This window comes from Dipodomys merriami, unplaced genomic scaffold, assembly GCF_024711535.1.
Source record: "Dipodomys merriami isolate MVZ:Mamm:240054 unplaced genomic scaffold, mDipMer1.0.p SCAF_40, whole genome shotgun sequence".
Classification (NCBI taxonomy): Eukaryota; Metazoa; Chordata; class Mammalia; order Rodentia; family Heteromyidae; genus Dipodomys; species Dipodomys merriami.
In genome coordinates, this window is record NW_027205604.1 from 5,861,653 (window position 1) to 5,878,601 (window position 16,949).

The 16,949-nt window shown below is 46.1% G+C and overlaps 1 protein-coding gene across 12 annotated transcripts in view; it reads left to right on the forward strand.

The window, feature by feature from the left end:
* Positions 1–5,978: 5,978 nt before the first annotated feature.
* Positions 5,979–16,949, forward strand: part of Tbl1xr1 (TBL1X/Y related 1) — a 155,284-nt gene continuing 144,313 nt past the window's right edge. For 4 of the 12 annotated variants that reach the window (XM_069991871.1, XM_069991875.1, XM_069991878.1 and 1 more), the window contains exons 1-2: positions 7,304–7,418; positions 8,045–8,093. The gene's annotated coding sequence lies outside the window, so the exon portion shown is untranslated. Of the gene's footprint in view, positions 6,269–6,936; positions 7,026–7,303; positions 7,419–8,044; positions 8,094–16,949 lie in introns of those variants that run through there. The other 8 variants (XM_069991869.1, XM_069991870.1, XM_069991882.1 and 5 more) reach the window with 4 other exon arrangements.

The following is a 16,949-nucleotide window of genomic DNA, read 5'->3' on the forward strand; positions in this document are numbered from 1 at the left end:
CACTGCTTCATTTCAATTCCTCAGTACTTAATATTTACTCTTGCTGTAATGTTTCTTTTTCCGATTTGCACATTTGCTCCTCTACATGCTTTCTTGTCTGTTCCCATATATATTGACCAAGAAACCTTTCCTAAACTACCTAAAATAATACCAGCCTAGCCCCTCCACACCTTGATTTATTTAAGCTTCATTATTATTTACTTGATTCGAGGTGTGGTCATTTGACCAACCATTTGAACCAAGTGAGAGAGTAAATGTGGTGAATGCAACTGCCAGGCCTGGCCTGATAGGGAAGCCAGAGCCCTTCATTTCTCCAGCTTTGTTTTGTCCCAATGGCTGTGTCTGCATGGGAGGTTGGAGCTAGAAATGCTAATTTAGAATAAGCAAGGGATGGAAGATGCATTTTGAGACAGTAGCTCAGTGCTGTCCTTGGGCTTCTTCCCTCCAGACTAGAGTTCTATCACTTGAGCCAAGGGTCCACTTATGGCTTTTCTTCTTTTTTAAATAGTTTATTGGAGATAAGAGTTTTATGTGCTTTCCTGCCAGGGCTGGCCTCCAGAGTTGCTAGGATTACAGACAAAAGCCACTAGTGCTCAGTGAGAATAAACTTTTATTTAACGCACTTTATATTATCTTCATAATCACACACTGGAACCCAATATAGACACATTGTTTGATCTTTTGTAGTTTTTTTTTTTTCCCCAGGGCTGAGGATCGAACCCAGGGCCTTGTGCGCCCTTCTGCTGGGCTAAACCCCCAGCCCCAAGACACATTGTTTGAAAGTATGTCTGTACTCCTAACTTCTACTCAGAACAGGACTGGAATGTAAATTCCATACAGGAAGGGGCAGTGTTAAGTTTACTGTAAATATTTCCTGAACGGTGCTATGCTTACTGAGCATTCAATGAATGCTTGTGGAATGAACAACAAAGCTATCAACACGATATACATGGGGGTACTGGTTCATGGTGAGCAGGTGATCATGGTGATCACACAACAGGTGATCACACAGTTTTCTGTGTGGCTGCTTTTCTGTCCTGACTGAATCACAATCTCTGGCCTGCTATAATTTGAGAGGCATAAATAGTTGTAAGAGAGTTGTGGTTTTCCTTTCTTTTATTTTTCTATACCAGTAATGGTGCTTGAATTCAGGGCTTGGGCACTGTTCCCTAGCTTTTTCATTTATGGCTGGTGTTCTACCATATGAGTCATAGCTCCAAATTCTACCTTTTTGCCGATATAATTGGAGATAAGAGTCTCCTGGGCTTTCCTGTCCTGGCTGGTTTCAAATCATGATCGTCAGCTCTCAGCCTCCTGAATAGGTAGGATTACAGGCCTGAGCCATTAGCCCCTGTCAATCAAGATCAATTTTTGTGGCAACAGGTCACAGAGGCTTGGGAAACTGACACAGTTTTTGCGACACAGAAAAGGTTCCCAGTGATGAGAAAAGGTCCCATGTGGCCTGCTAGGCACAGATGGAGGAAAAGAGTGAGTCTTGATGGCAGAAGCCAAGAGTAGGAAGAACTACATATGAAAAACAAGTCCAGTCAAAATGAAACAGAAATTTCACCGGGGATCAGCCAGAGAAGCCCGAGTCCCAAGTGAAATGATCAAATACAGCACCAGGCTAATACTGGTGGGATTGAATAGCTTTTTCATGCTATTATGTTTGTTATGAATGTTTTAAATATGCAGGCTAGCTAATGTAAACAAATTGGCCTGGTGCTTTGTAAAATATATATAGTAATGAGATCCTATAGGCTGGGATTGAACCATTTTCAGTTGAAAGTGTTCAAAATCTTGGATGGAAGTTGCAGAGGTAGAGGCTATTTGTCTTACCACACTCCCTGGGTGTAACATATTACTAAAATAAAGCAAGCCAGGGTTTGTTGAGTCATTTTTATAATATATGTAACTTCTGGTAACAGTTACTGGTCTGAAGGGGTTCTCTTTGTGGAGTAATTAGCTAGAAAGTTCAAGGGAACTGTCTTAAGAATGTGCCTTTTTGCTGTGGAATTTCTTAGTAACAGTAATTTCTCCTTTGTAGAAACATATTGACACTTACATTCAAAACATAATGACAGTTTTTAGGTGAGGACAAAGCACTGAAAATTAATAACAATAGTTATCTCTTTGTCCTTACTTCCCCTGGTGGGCCAAATTATTGCTTGGATTTTGGTTCAGCCTTTGATCTTATGTGCCAGATCTGTCAGAATGGCCAGAGGGTTGAGGTAATAGAGCGACCTGTGTATGGTGATTCATTTATGCAAGCTACACTGCTGTTTCAGAGATAGGCTCTGTGTCGCCAAACCCTGGTAGCTAGGAGAATCAAAACTATTTTGTATCTACTGTATTTCAGTGGAAGTGGAGTTGCAGCTCAAGTGGTAGGGCACCCGCCTTCAGTGAAAAAGCCAAGCAAGAATGCAGTGCCCTGGTGTTCAAACTATAGTTCTGGCCCCAAACAACAACAACAAAAAACCTGTGCTTCAAGACTCCCCAGTGAGCATGCTTTAATAATGGTGAGGAGAAGCCCATTAGATCCCCAACACTGATGAACTTCACACATAGAAATACCTTGCAAACCACAGGATGTAAACAAATGTAAGGGTTTTGATTATTAGTGTGATAAGGTTCAACTAACACCCACACCGAATAGCTTCTGTGTTTCTTTAAAAATACTTTTTGATGGTACTGGGGTTTGAGTTCAAGGCCATTAGCTAGCTAGGGAGGCCCTCTACCACTCAAGCCAGGCTACCAAGTCCCTTTCTCAACTTCTAGAGGCAACTTGGTGTAGCCCTTAAGAACTTCAGGCTTGGGGCTGGGAAGGTGGCTCAGTGGTAGAGTGCTTGCCTTGCATGCATGAGGCCCTGGGTTCGATTTCTCAGCACCACATAAGCAGAAGTAGTGCTGTGGCTCAAGTTGTAGAGCGCTTGCCTTGAGATGAAGAGCTGAGGGACAACGCCCAGGCCCAGAGTTCAAGCCCCATGATGGGCAAAAAAACACAAAAAACCCTACTAAACAAAACAAAAAGCCCACAAAAACTTCAGGCTGGTAAGCTGACCCTATGATTTTGACAAGAGGATAGAACTTTTCTCCTGGAGCATGGAGGTTGAGTTCTTCAGAGGGAGGGTGAGCTACAAGGAACTGGTGTGACTGGCAACTATCTACTGGAAGAATGATTTGCTTTCTTTTTGCCTTTTTTTGTGGTACTGGAGATTGAACTCAGGGGCCTGTATTCTTGCTTTTTTTTCCCCTCAAGGGTAGTTCTCTACTGCTTGTGACACACTTACACTTCTGGCTTTTTGCTGATTAACTGGAGATAAAGTCTCAAGGACTTTTCTGGCAGGGTTGGCTTTGAATTGTGAGCCTCAGACCTCAGGTTTTTGAGTAGCTAGGATTACAAGCTTGAGTCACCATCTCTGGCCATTTTTTTTGTGTGTGTGGGGGAGGGGGAGTGATACTTTTCCTGGAGTTTGAATTCAGAGCCTGAGCATTGTCCCTGAGGTCTTTTTTTTTCCCCCTCCCTCACAAGGCTATGTCCTACCACTTGAGCCACAGCTTCATTTCCAGCTTTTCGGTGGTTAATTGGAGATAAGTCTCATGGACTTTCCTGCCTGGCTGACTCTGAAATATAATTCTCAGATCTCAGCCTCTTGAGTATCTAGGATTTGTAGGCTTTAGCCACCACCACCAGCTTGATTTGATTTCTTTTTATTATCTTATTTATTACTTATTTATTTTTATTGGTCACGGGTGTGGACCAGTGTGCTATCTCCAAGCTCTTTAGCGCAAGGCAAGGGCTCTACCATTTGAGCCACAGACACCTCCAGTTTTCTGGTAGTTAATTGGAAATAAGAGTCTCATGCCTGGGATGGCTTTGAACCACGATCCTCAGATCTCAGCCTCCTTAGATCTAGGAGTAGCTAGGAGTACAGGCATGAAGTCACCAGCATCTGGCTTGATTTCATTTCTTAACAGCTGCTGTCTGGAAGAGACCTGCACAGTGTAGCAGTGGGAAACTTCACATCTAAGCCTAGGGCTGGGGATGCAGCTCTTGGGTAGAGCACTTCGCTAGCATTGAAAAGGCTCTAGGTCTAATCCCCAGCATTCTCTTCTGCCTAAAATTAGGCCAAGAGATTAGTTTCACTGAGGGGTGGGGGATGGGTGTGTGCTCTGATAAAGAACTCAAATCGTCCCTGGCTGGTTTACTAATTGAAGGCAGGAATGTCATTAGTCAATTCTGAAAAAATATTTCAAATCTAGAAAGATACTCTAGCAGTTGAAGCCAATTTTGCCGAGTTCTAAAGGAGGTAAATAAGTCTGAGCCTTCCTACTGCACTGAAATGCAATACTGGCTTTCACCAAGTTGGTTTCCCCATACACTCTGCAGTGTTTTGGAAACCTACTCTTATCTAAATTCTCATCAGGTGACATTGTTTAATCTAGCATTTCATATATGAAAATAGTGCTAAGTACAGACGACTCTTGAGTTTATAACTTTTTTTTTTGGTGGTTGGGAGTTTCCAATTTATATCCCCTTTCAGCAGCTGTTTTCCTGTCCCTCCCCTCCCCCTCAGGTCAAGTCAGGAAAGGACTCCAGTAGTCCGGTTTCCGCCCCCCACCCCCCCATCTCCCTCTCATGCGCTACCCAGGGTTCTAGAAGTAGGGAGACTGATCTGACCTTGACTGAGAACCCTTTCTAGTTACTGAGCCTCTCGGGTATCTGGTGTCCAGGCTGGTGAGAGTTACTTCACTGTGTGTGTGTGTGTGTGTGTGAGATTCAGGTTTCTGGTGCAGAAAGGACTACAGCTTTCAATATGATTTATACCTATTTCCAAGGATGACCACGTGAAAACCAGAGCCTCTCACCCAGGAAGGCTGGCTCAGCTATCAGTTGAAGACAATAACTGATAGTGAAGTTTCAAGTTTGATCTGAGCATTTAAAGATGGTGGCTTCATGTCTTGCGGGGGTGGGGGAGAGACTGTGACCCTCACCCCGCTTTCCCTGGGCCCGGGAAAGGTTCGCAGCCATGTGCTTTAGAGAAAGCGCCTCGGGCTGGGCCCTGCCCGCTGAACGCACCCTACCAGCCGCCTGCTGTGCCAGGAGCCCGCAAAAGGCCTGGGCCCGGAAGCTTCGGAGGTGTGTATTTAGGAAGCACTTAGGGGACACTATTTGTGCGCCATCGGAGAGGATGGAGCCGACCTTCCGCGCAGAGCCCGGCCGGAAGATAACCCCCTCCACACGCGGGACGCGCGCGCGCGCGCCGCGGTGACAGCTCCGCGTTTCCCCTCGGCCCCTCCCCCTCTTTTTCCTGGCGTGCGTTTTCTATTCGGAAAATGCTCATCACCGCGGGTCCCGCCCAACCCCCTCTCCAGGTGCAGCGCCCTCCCCCACGCAGCCACGACACGAAGGTGCGCGTGGCTCCCCGCCCCGCGCGTCCGCCCCGCCGGGGCCCGCGGGGGAGGGGCGGGGGAGGGGGCCGGGGCGCGCCGGGGTCCGCGTCCGAAGCCGCACCCGGGCGCCCCGCAGCGGGCCCCGCGGCGGCGGTGGGGGGCGGGGAGCGCCCGCCGCAGCCGCCCAGCGCCCCGGGGCCGGCTTTCTTTGAAAAAGAATGCGCCGCACACGCCCAGCCCCCCGCGCCGCCGCAGCGGGCCCGGAGGGAGGGAGGGAGGGAGGGCGGGCGGGGGAAGGGAGGAGCGGAGGGGGAGGGGAGGGAGGCGCCGCGGAGCCCCTCCCCCACCCTCCCCCGCCGCGCCGCCGCCGCCGCCCGCGCGCCCCTCCCCCGCCCTCCCCTCCCCCGCCCGCCCGCCCGGCGCAGGCCGCTCGGGTTTGTTTTGCTGCGCGGCCGCCGCCGCCGCCGCCGCCGCCGCCGCCGCGGGCCTCGCGAGCTCATTTGTGCCTGGCTGGTCCCCGTCCCTCTCCCCGGTGTGAGTGTCGGAGCCGTTGGCTGCTCCGAACCGTTTGGCTCTTTCCCTTAGTAACAGCTTTTCCCTTCTGCCTCAATTCCTCTCCGCTGCGCCCTGCCCCCCGCCCCGCGCCGGCCGCGCGCCGCCCCTCCCCGCGGCGGGAGCACCTCCGCCGCCACCTGGGGACCCGCGCCCCGCCCGCCCGCCCGCCCGCGCCCGCGCGCCGGGTTATAATTGCCTCTCACCCCCCGGAGGGGTTATTTTGGGGGTGGTTGGAGGCGGCGGCGCGGCGGCGAGGAGGGGAGTTTCCTGGTGCCTCCGTTCCCGGGAGGGGGAGCGGCGTCGAGGCCACCGTCCCCAGGTAAGCGCCGGGGGCCGGCCGCGGGCGGGCGGGCGGGGGGCGCGGGCGGCGGGGCCGCGGGGGAGGGGGGCTCGGCCGCGGGGGAGGGGCGCGCGGGACGCGCCTTCCCGGCTCGGCCCTTGGGGGGCTGGGGCCCGGCGGGGGAGGGGAGCGAGGAGGAGGGCGTGTGGGGCGTCCCATCCCCCGCCGCTCCGGCGGCGCTGCGAGGCTCACGTGCCCGCCCGCCCCCGCCGCTCGCGGCCTCGGGGATCCTCACCCTGACGGTGCTGTTGTGGTCCCGGCCTGGCCCCGTCCCCGCGCGCCGACCCCCCTTTCTGTGCCGAGTGTGGCCGTGTGCGGGCGCGCGAGGCGGGGAGGCTTTCGGCGGAGACTTGGCGCCGGGTTGACGCCGGAGCCATCATGAGGCCGACTCCTTTATAGCCTATTTTTAGCCGTGGAGAAGGCTCCCTTCCCTGGCCGGGCCGTGTGCTAGGACCCCGGGGCCCGCCGGCGGGCGCCCCTCCCCCCGCCCCTCCCCCTCCCCCCCCCGCCCGGCGCGGCGACCCCGGCCGGCGTGCGGGGGGCTGCGGGCGGCTGTTGGGGCCGTGCGTCCGGGGCGGGGGCGCCGCCGGGCGGGGGAGGGGCGCGCGGGCCCGAGCCGCCTGCGGGGCGCGGGGTTGTAACTTAGTCTCCCCGCCGTGCCGCGAGGCCTCCGGTGGGCGCCTCCTGGAGTTGGGTCCGGAGTGGTAGAAGTGGCGAAGTTGTTTGCCGGCTCCGGGTAAGTTCTGGGGAGGCCGCGCCCGGTGCTGCCGGCCGCGCGAGGGGCCACGCGGGGTGCGCGCCCGCTCCCTCGCTGCGCCCCACGTCTGCCCCGGGACCCGAGCAGACTTTCACCCTGAGCGGCGGCCGGGGGGGGGGCCCTGCGTGCGGAGGTGGTCAGTGTGTTCTGGAAGTTCCCGAATGTGCTGAGACTGGCGTCCCTCTCCGTGGCCCCGGGACTCAGCGGAGCTGGGGAAGGTGGGCCGCGGGTGGGTCTTGAGAAACCCTCTTTGTTAGGTTGTCTAACTCCGTGGAACACCTTCCTGGCTACGCCCGCCAGAGTGTGGGGACCTGGCTGCCAGGAGCCGCTGCTCACGGCCCGGAGTCAGAGTGTCTCCCGTGAGGATCTTCGGTGGGTGAAGGGAACTTCCTGTTGACTTTCTCGCTTCCCAAACTAGAACCTCAGGGCTGATCTGACAAACGCGCTAGTAAAATACGCCGGGTGGACAGTCTTTAAACTGAACGCCCCTCCCCCCCGGTACAGTCAAGCAGCCATCCCCCTCCGAGGCCCCGACCAGCTTGGGCAACACCAGGCCCCAGCCTGGTGATTTTACACAGTGACCCACACGACCCGGAGTAAATAGTGTGATTGCACATTGCTGACAGGGAGCGACTTTCTGTGCCTTCTCTGTGTGGTTCACGTCGGTTTTTGTTAAATAAGGCTCTTTCTTGGTGTATTTCAGTAATCCTGACTTCCTGGGACTGTATGTTCTCACCATTTTAACAAGTTTATAGTCTGGGGAAGTAGGGCAGCTTTGTCTTTATGAAAAAAATACACCGTGTATCAGTTGGATTGTATCATGGGAGTTGATGGCAGGCTTCCCAAATTATCATTGAGAGTTCTAGAAATAGTTTGCGTTTACCTGTGGGGGAGGGGTGGCAGAGCGAAAATGTGCCCGAGTTAGGCATGTGATGTGTGTTTTTACTTCTTGCTTTAAACCGAGGCATTTTTACTCCTTTGGGATTTTTTTTTTTCAGTTCTGCTGTCCTGCCTTGTGTGATATTTGGAATCACAACCATTAAATCCGTAAGCAATTTTTATGCCATTTGAACAATTAGAATGAACTTGTAAGTAGGACAACATTAAATGAGTGGGGAATGAAAACAATGTGTGTGGAAAAGAAGTTTTTCTTACTGTTAAAGGAATTTAACCGACTTAATGGCTTAAAAATTGTTACAAAGCTTACCACTTTTAAGACATTTATCTTCTAATACCCCTTGATTCTTTATGGAGATTATATTTTGTATTTCTTATGTCAAAGAAGTATTAAACAGCTTAAATAACTTTTTTTTTGAGTCAGTCATCCTGGAGCTTGAACTCAGGTCCTGGGCAGTCTGTGAACTTTGCTTAAGGCTAGCACTCTACCACCAATGGAGCCACAGTGCCACTTCAGGTTTTTTCTGAGTGGATTCTTGGAGATAAGAGTCTCACAGACTTTCCTGCCCTCACTGGCTTTGAACTATGATCCTTGGATCTCAGCCTCCTGAGTAGCTAAGGAGTCCAGCTTTGTGCCATTGGTGTCTTATGGAATAACTTCTTATATAGGTCCAGGAATCATTTTTTGTGTTTGTGTTGCTGAGGTTTAAGATTTTGCATGATTACCATAATACCTATCAAGAGAAGAAATAACTAGTTCATGTGTATCAAGAGCCTTTCAAGCAAATGAGGAGAAAGGGCAGCAACTTACATAAACAGGAGTTACTGATAAAAAGAGGTGTGATTAATGGACCTTTGGAACAGCAGTCTGTTGAGTAAATACATTAGTTCACGGTAGTTCACGTACAGCACTGAAGATCTACTACCTCCTCTGGCGAATGACTGAGGAGTCCCCTTCCAAAGCTTACAGCAGAATTATAGAGAATTTCTTCATAATATTGTTTCTTACATTTTGTTACAGTATTTTCATTAGCATAAATTAGTGTTACCCATGATTTTAATTGTGATATTTAAATCATGTATATGATGTAATTTGATGAAATTTATCTTTTTTTCTTCTTGGAGCTGGTCCTAGGGCAGAGCCTGGGCACAGTCCCCGACTAGTACTCTACGACTTTGAACTACAGCATCATTTCTGGCTTTTTGGTAGTTATTTGAGTCCCTTGGACTTTTCCTTTCCAGGCTGGCTTTGAACTATGATTCTCAGAACTCAGCTTCCTGAATAGTTAGGAATACAGGTGTGAGCCACTGGCACCTGGCTATATTACCCTTTTTTAAAACCTTTTTCTCCTTTAAAATTTTTTTTTAGTGTGTTTCATCATACTATGTTCATATGTATGTAATAGACTTTGCTTATATTACTGAACGATTTCAGACTCAACACATGTAAGTGGAGTTAGTGGGAATTGGTTTGTTATTTATATAAAAAGAATAAAGAAAAAAGTGAATTGGAGGAAGTCAAGGAAAGAGATGGTAGAAATATTGGCACTGTCTTGGATTTTGTATTTTTCTAGTACATGTGAATTTGACTCATATCACAAAGACATTTACAGTGTAACTCATTGAAATGCGAAAGAGAGATACAGCTAACTTGGAGCATTTATTTATATTGTTTGGTCCTAGGGCTTGAACCCAGGGTCTGGGTGCTGTCCCTGAGCTTTTTTTGTTCAAGGCTAGCTAGCACTCTGCTACATGAGCCACTTCCAACTTTTTGGTGGTCAATTGGAGATTAGAGTTTCATGGACTTTTCTGCCTGTTGATTAGCTAGGATTACACTATATTTATGTTTTGATTAAAATGTCCCTATGGTGAAGAAAATTTGTGTAGCGTAAAATAGAACAGGTGGGAATGTTCAGGTACAGACCACTATGGGCTGTAACATGCTCCACACCAACAGAACCTTGACCAAAGCCAGCCACAATTCTCTAGAGAGCTAACGTTGAACTGATTGACGCTCTGCTGCCTCTGGGGTTGATTGTACTCTGTAAAAGCACAATTATCATCCTTTCTTCATAAACCATTTTGCCTTGGGGTGCCAGGGTTAGGAGGTATGAGGTGCTTTTGGAATCATTTATTTATTGGTTCTGATCCTGGGGCTTGAACTCAGGACCTGAGCACTGTCCCTGAGCTTATTTGCTCAAGGCTCGTGTTCTACTACTTGAGCAACAGTTACACATTTGGCTTTTTTGGTGGTTAATTTGAGATGAGTGTCAGGGACTTTGTTCCCTTGACTGGCTTTGAACCATGATCCTCAGCTCTCTAACTGCTGAGTAGCTGTGATTACAGGCATGAACCACCGCTGCCTGCTTTACTGTTGCTATGACAGGCTAGTCTTGAGAGGTCTGTAGTGTTGGATTGTGTGTATGAAATAAGCACAGAGAGGTTATGTAGATTGTCCAGGGCTACAAAATGATTAGATGATGTACTAGGATCCAAACTTAGGTCAGTGTGACCATGTTGTTTATACATAAACCTATTGGTGACAGAATTTCACAGCTGTTTTGTCAGTCTTGGTCTGTAGCTGTTTTCACCAAAACATGTTTGTAATCAAGTTTATAGTACTATAGGGTATCTCTGGGTCAACTGATTGCATGGGTAAATGAAAGTCTTAGGATTCACATCATTATGTTAAATGCTGTAGCATTATTAAATGATGGGTGGTTCTTGTCACCTCTGTCTTCCTGCCTTAAGATGGGCAATGGTGAAAGTAGCCTTGAAATCTTGCCAGCAGAAAAATAATATCCTATGCTTAAAAGTAAGGAAGAAAAGCAGTTAGGAATATACCTGTTGTCAGAGTATATTTCTTAAAACTTCTGCATTACAAATCTGTGTGTGTGCGCACATGTGCGAGCACGCACACATGTGCACGCGTGCGCGCCAACCCTGGGTCTTGATCTCAGGGCCTGGGTGCTGTTCCTGAGTTTTATGCTCAAGGCTAGCACCACCGGAGCCACTGTTCCACTTCAGGCTTTTTTTTTCCCCTGCTTGGTGTGGCTTTGAACTGAGATCCTCAGTTCTCAGGCTCCTGAGTAACTAATATTACAGACATAAGCCATGAGTACATAACTTCATTTTAAGTGTATATGTTGTTGTATAGTGGTTTGAGCAAGGGTTCTTGTGGAGAACTGTTTGGGTTCAAACTCAAGGTCTGTCAGGACTTTGGGGTAGTAACTCTTCTTCCCTCTGTGCAGAGTGGTCTGTGAGGACTGAGCAGGACATGCACACATCACCCATGTGCGGGAAGCTACTGCTTTTGTTTTGAAGTTTGTTTTCTTCGTATTGCATTTTATTTGTTTGTAGTTTTAGTGGGGGCATTTATCTTAATATATTTCCAAAGTTGTGATGTAAAGCTTATACCACTAAGAATTAGATTGAACTGGGCACGCATGGCTCATGCCTGTAATCCTAGCTACTCAAGGAGGCTGAGATCTGAGGATCACAGTTCATAGTCAGCCAGGACAGGAAAGTCCGTGGTACTTTTTTTTTTTTGGTCGATCTTGGGGCTTGAACTCTGGGCCTGAGCGCTGTCCCTTAGCTCTTCAGCTGAAGGCTAGCGCTCTACCACTTGAGCTACAGAGCCACTTCCCGTTTTCTGGTGGTTTATTGGAGATAAGAGTTTCACGGACTTTCCTGCCTGGGCTGGCTTTGAACTGTGATCCTCAGATCTCAGCCTCCTGAGTAGCTAGGATTACAGGTGTGAGGCGCCTGGCTCTGTGAGACTCTTGTCTCCAATTAACCACCCGAAAACTGGAAATGGTCCTTGTAGCTCAAAGTGGTAGAGCTCTAGCCTTGAGCTGAAGAGCTCAGGGACAGTGCCCAGGCCCAGAGTTCAAGCCCCACCACAGTCCAAAGAAAAAAAAGAATTAGATTGAACTAGTAAAGGTATCGAGTTACTGATTAAATTACATAGATGGATCTTTTGCAAGCCTTTGTTGCCGTCTCTGTGGCTCAAGAGTTGGGCTTTTAAAATCTGTCTATACCACTTGAAACATTGTCCAGCTGTTCTTAGATAGAGACCTGTTGTTAGGCTTCCTCCAGTACTTAGGATCTGCCTTTTAGGTTCAAGTGATTACTTCAGTTAGGTTTTTCCCCCTCTAGCTGTGACCTGAGGGTTTTCCTCCCATAATTTTCAGCTTTCTCAAGATAGTTCTTTTTCTCCCAAGTACTTAGGAACCTTGCTTACTTTTATTTCACATTCTCTTTACTACTCCTAATTCAGCAGGAGTAGTTGCTACTGACCGGTCCTAAAGTTTCATGTGTCAGGCCTACACTGGTGCTGGACAAACACTGTGACTAAACAGCTGTACCCTGAAGTTAACTTTGAAGAAATGGAATTTCACGATACGAGAGTGGGGTTCAGGCTGTATGTTTGACTCCTAGGCCAGTGTTCTTTCCTAGCGGTGAATAAATGTTTGGTGAACGAACGAATGAGTAAACAGTTTCAGGTTTGGGTTTTGCGTTAATTTTCAAGTGGAACATTCTGACCTTTCTTCTCTATCCTATCCTCTGTAACTACCGACGGTGTAATTTATTTAAAATACTGGTTTCATCATGTCAGCTCCCCTGCTGGAGAACCTATAATGGATTCCCTTTGCCAACTGGCTTGAGTTCAGATGCCTGAGTCTGGCTTTTAAAGCTCTATTCTACCTAGTCAGCTTTATTTTCCACTCTTCCTCACTGGGGCCTGCCTCTCCCCAACCTCTGATTTTGCTCCTGGTTTTTCTCTTTGTCCTTTTTATTTGTTCAGTCCCATTTCTTACTTGAAGCCTTTTGTGGCCATCCTGACTCAGGCTATGCGATATTTCTGGTCTGAGGTTCCAATGTATTTAGTGAATATAACAAACCAATTAGTCATTGTTTTGTGGGTGTCATGGCACCCCAACTACCAGCTATTACCTTAATTGAAGAAAATCTGATTTCTTTGTAGAGTTTGGCAAATTGGTTTTTGTATCAAGAATTCAAATATGGCCAGGCTTGATAGTGCACAAGAGGGTTGCAGTTGGAGGCTAATTCAGGAAAAACTACCATCTCAAGAATTAGGTGTTGTAGTGCATCTCTGTATTCCTAGCTACTTGGAGGCTTGGGTTGGGTAGGAGGATCAAGGTCAGATCAAGGCTCTGTCACCTATCCACCCCATCAGAAAAGTAGCTAAAGGGGAAGGGGCTTTGGGGATGTGGCTCAGGTGGTAGAATGTTTGCCTAACAAGTTGGAGACCCTGAGGTCGAATGCCAGTACCATCACAAGCAAAATAAAAGCTCAAATAGAATTTTTATATCAGAACGGATTGTTAAAAGACCTATGTTTAAAACAAGAGCAATACTTCTACTGTAACTGATGTGGCTGAATCTTTTGAATTAGACTTCTACACATATTATTATAAGTGTATTTTTTTTGGGGGGGGTCCGGTTGTGGGGCCTGAACTCTGGGCCTGGGCGCTGTCCCTTAGCTCTTCAGCTCAGGGTTAGCGCTCTACCACTTGAGCCACAGCGCCACTTCCGGCTTTTTTCTTTTTGCTTATGTGGTGCTGAGGAATCGAACCCAGGGCCTCAGGCATGCAAGGCAAGTGCTCTACCACTGAGCCACCTTCCCAGCCCCTAATAAGTGTATTATAATCACACTTAACTGCTCATTGGAATTTTAATGCTGCCAGGATTGATGGGAGGCGGGAAACCCTACTTAGTCTTTAGAGTGAATAGGTCTGTCTTCTTATAATAGAGAAATCATCGGATGGAGAGGAACCACTAGATTTTATGTGGTGGTAAATATTTGTATTGGAAATGCTTGTGACCAGAAATGTTTGGGGTTTTGTGTTTTTCTGACATATTTGTATATACATAGTGAGCTATCTGCAGATGAGAACAAAGTCAAAACATGAAATTCATTTATCCATTATGCATCTTGTGCTGTAGCTTGAAATAATTTTCTTCAGCATTTTGGTGTGCTTGCACTTTGACACACCAAATCCAGTATGGAATTTTCCACTTGGGTAATACTGATGCTCAAAAGATTGGGAATTTGGAACATTTCAGGTTTTGAGTTTTCTAATTAGGGATGCTAAGTATCAAGTGCTAATAATGCCTTAGGATTTTGGATTTCCTTTTTTAGCTGTACTTTTTTTTCTCATTATTTTCTCAGTAACGTAAATAAGATTGTATTTTAGATTTCAGTCTGTTACAGTGTTTTGACCACATTGGAATTGTATTTACCATTGCACCCAACTTACTAACATTCAGGGTAGGGTATATATTCAGTGTGAACGGGTTTCTTCTTCCTGAAGAATGTCATGTTAGCCATCTTGCTTTAGTGGGTTTTGGCAAGGTTGTACAATATTAGTTTGAGCCAACCATGGTAATTAACTTTGTAATTAAAGGCTAATTTGATGTTACATCCTTTCAAAATTTTCAGTATTTAGAGTTTTTAAATGTAAGCTTCCCCCATGATTTTGAGCCAAACAAATTGAATTTAGGTGCTGCCCTCTTTCTGAGAATTTAGATTTATAACTCAGTTAATATAGTCAAACTGGGGGTCTTGTTCAAAGTTCAACCATTACATTTTAGTAATACAGAACCCAGATGAAGGAAGATTTAGTGAACTGAATAGCCTTTGAATGTTTGAGTTGGGGAATTTGCTCTTTTCCCTTTTGAAGTTTTTTTCCCTCCCCCTCCTTTAAGAAGTAGAATTTAGAAAAACAAGAGAACAGTGTATCTAGGCTCAGCAGTGGTTATTCTAGTATCTTAGAATTCATTCTGTGACTTTTTGAATATAAATATAGACTAAAGACATTTAAAAATTTTAATCAGTACAGTGATTTTTTTTTTTACTCTTTAGGAATTTAGCTATAGTCTTTGTTTTGTCTGAGATTAAAGGTATCAATTAGTGGTTTGTCCCTGCCCCCTCTCCCTCCCCCTCCCTCTGTCAGTGATGGGGCTTGAACTCAGGGCTATCTGTAAGCTCTTTTGCTCAAGATTAGTGCTGTACCACTTTGAGCCACAACTCTACCTCTGGTTTTCTGGTGGTTAATTGGAGATAACAGTTTCATGGGGGCTTTTCTGCTAGGGCTGGCTTCAAACAGGGATCATCAGATCTCAGCCTACTGAGTAGGTAGGATTACAGGTTTGAGCAACTGGTGCCTAGCTTAATTAGTATTTTTCTTACCTTTTTTTTTTTTTTTTTTGGTCCTTTTTAGTACTTTAGAAGGTAGGCCATTATAATGACTTAATCAATGATTTGGGTTTGAGCTGAGTGAATGTTTCTATTTTTGTTGTGATTATGTATTTGTTTGGTGTGTAGCATTTTAACTTGGATCCAGTATTAAACCGTACTAGGGATTGAATCCAATAAATGATGTTTTAAACTTTTTGTTGTTTAAAAACCAGATAAAGGGAAGTCTAAGTTTGTATTGAAGTCATGATATGAAATACTACATAAGGTTTGCTTATTTATTTAACCAATAATTGAATGAATATACTTAGTACTTCTTGTGTTAAACACTTAAGACCTGTCATTTATGATTTTGACGTTTTGTTTCTGGTACAGGGATTGAACATTGTGCTGGCCAGCAAACACTGTACTACTTATGCCACACTCTCAGTGGTCCTTTTAATGAATGATGAATGAGTTCTGTACGGAAAAAGTGATCCACCTAGGATATTTGACTAAAAATCTACAAGCTTCTCCAAAGTAATAGTCTAGAAAGCATTGGGTATTACCAATAGGTGAATAATTTGCAGAGGTATAGTAACAGCATATTTTAGTGGTTGTCTTCAGACACACATAGAACATAGCTTACATGCTGGAGGTGTTTTATATTTTCCTTTTAATTTGAACAGATTAATTGGATGGAGCATACACTGAGCTTGTTCTATATTTAGTGACTCTCATATCTGTATTTTAGTGATTCTCATATCTGTATTTATTTAGTGACTCTCATATGTCATTAGTTTCCAAGAAAAAAGCTTTACTGAAATAAGGTAATGAGAATTGTTAATGAATGGATTACCTTAATTATCCTTTTCATGAAATAGAACTAATTTTCAAATAGTACTGTAGCTGGGACAGTGTTCTTTAGCACCTTTTTTATATGACAAATACATTCTTTATATATATATTTATTTCCCTACTAAAGAAAATCACATCTGTTCTTAGTAAGCCTGGTATATTTATTCATTCATAGACTGGGGTTAAGATTATAGTTTCTGCTGGGTGCTGGTGCCTCACACTTGTAATCCTAGCTACTCAGGTGGCTGAGATTTGAGGATTGTGGTTCAAAGCCAGCTGCAGCAGAAAAGTTTGTGAGACTCTTATCTCCAGTAAACCAACAGAAAACAGGAAGTGGTGCTGTGGCTCAAGTGGTAGAGCGCTAGTCTTGGGCTGACCAGCTCAGGGACAGGGCCCAGGCCCAGAGTTCAAGCCACACTACTGAGGAAAAAAAAGTATAGTTTCTTTGGTATCTTGGAGTAGAATTTTCCTGTTATTGGCAAAAAACAGAAGAAGCTAAAGAAAGCACAAAATAGTTCCTCCCTGGAATGTATCTTTGGCTTTAAATTGCCCTGTCCTGCCAGCTGTAGTCACCAGTTTTGCCACCTAGTAAATGTTTTTGTGTGAATTGTTTTAATAGATTTGTGTATATTTGGGCTTTCTTACAATTAAAAGGATTTTCTCAATGATACTTTTGAATTAAAGGGGCTGGGCACACTTCTGGATAGTCTATTGTCAGTTTCATTTCAAAAGGGGAGAGTGGAAAGGAAGATTCATAGGAAACGTAGGTATGGGTGTATGGGTGAGTGCATGCTTGTGGTACATGCTTAGACTCTAGAAAGATGCCTAAGAAGAGACCATTAGAAGAGTTGGATGGGGTTGGAATGAAATAAAATTTAACTTTTAGAACTAAGTGTGTTTATATGCCACTTAGAAAAATACTGAAGACTCAAACATCCAGTTAAGGCC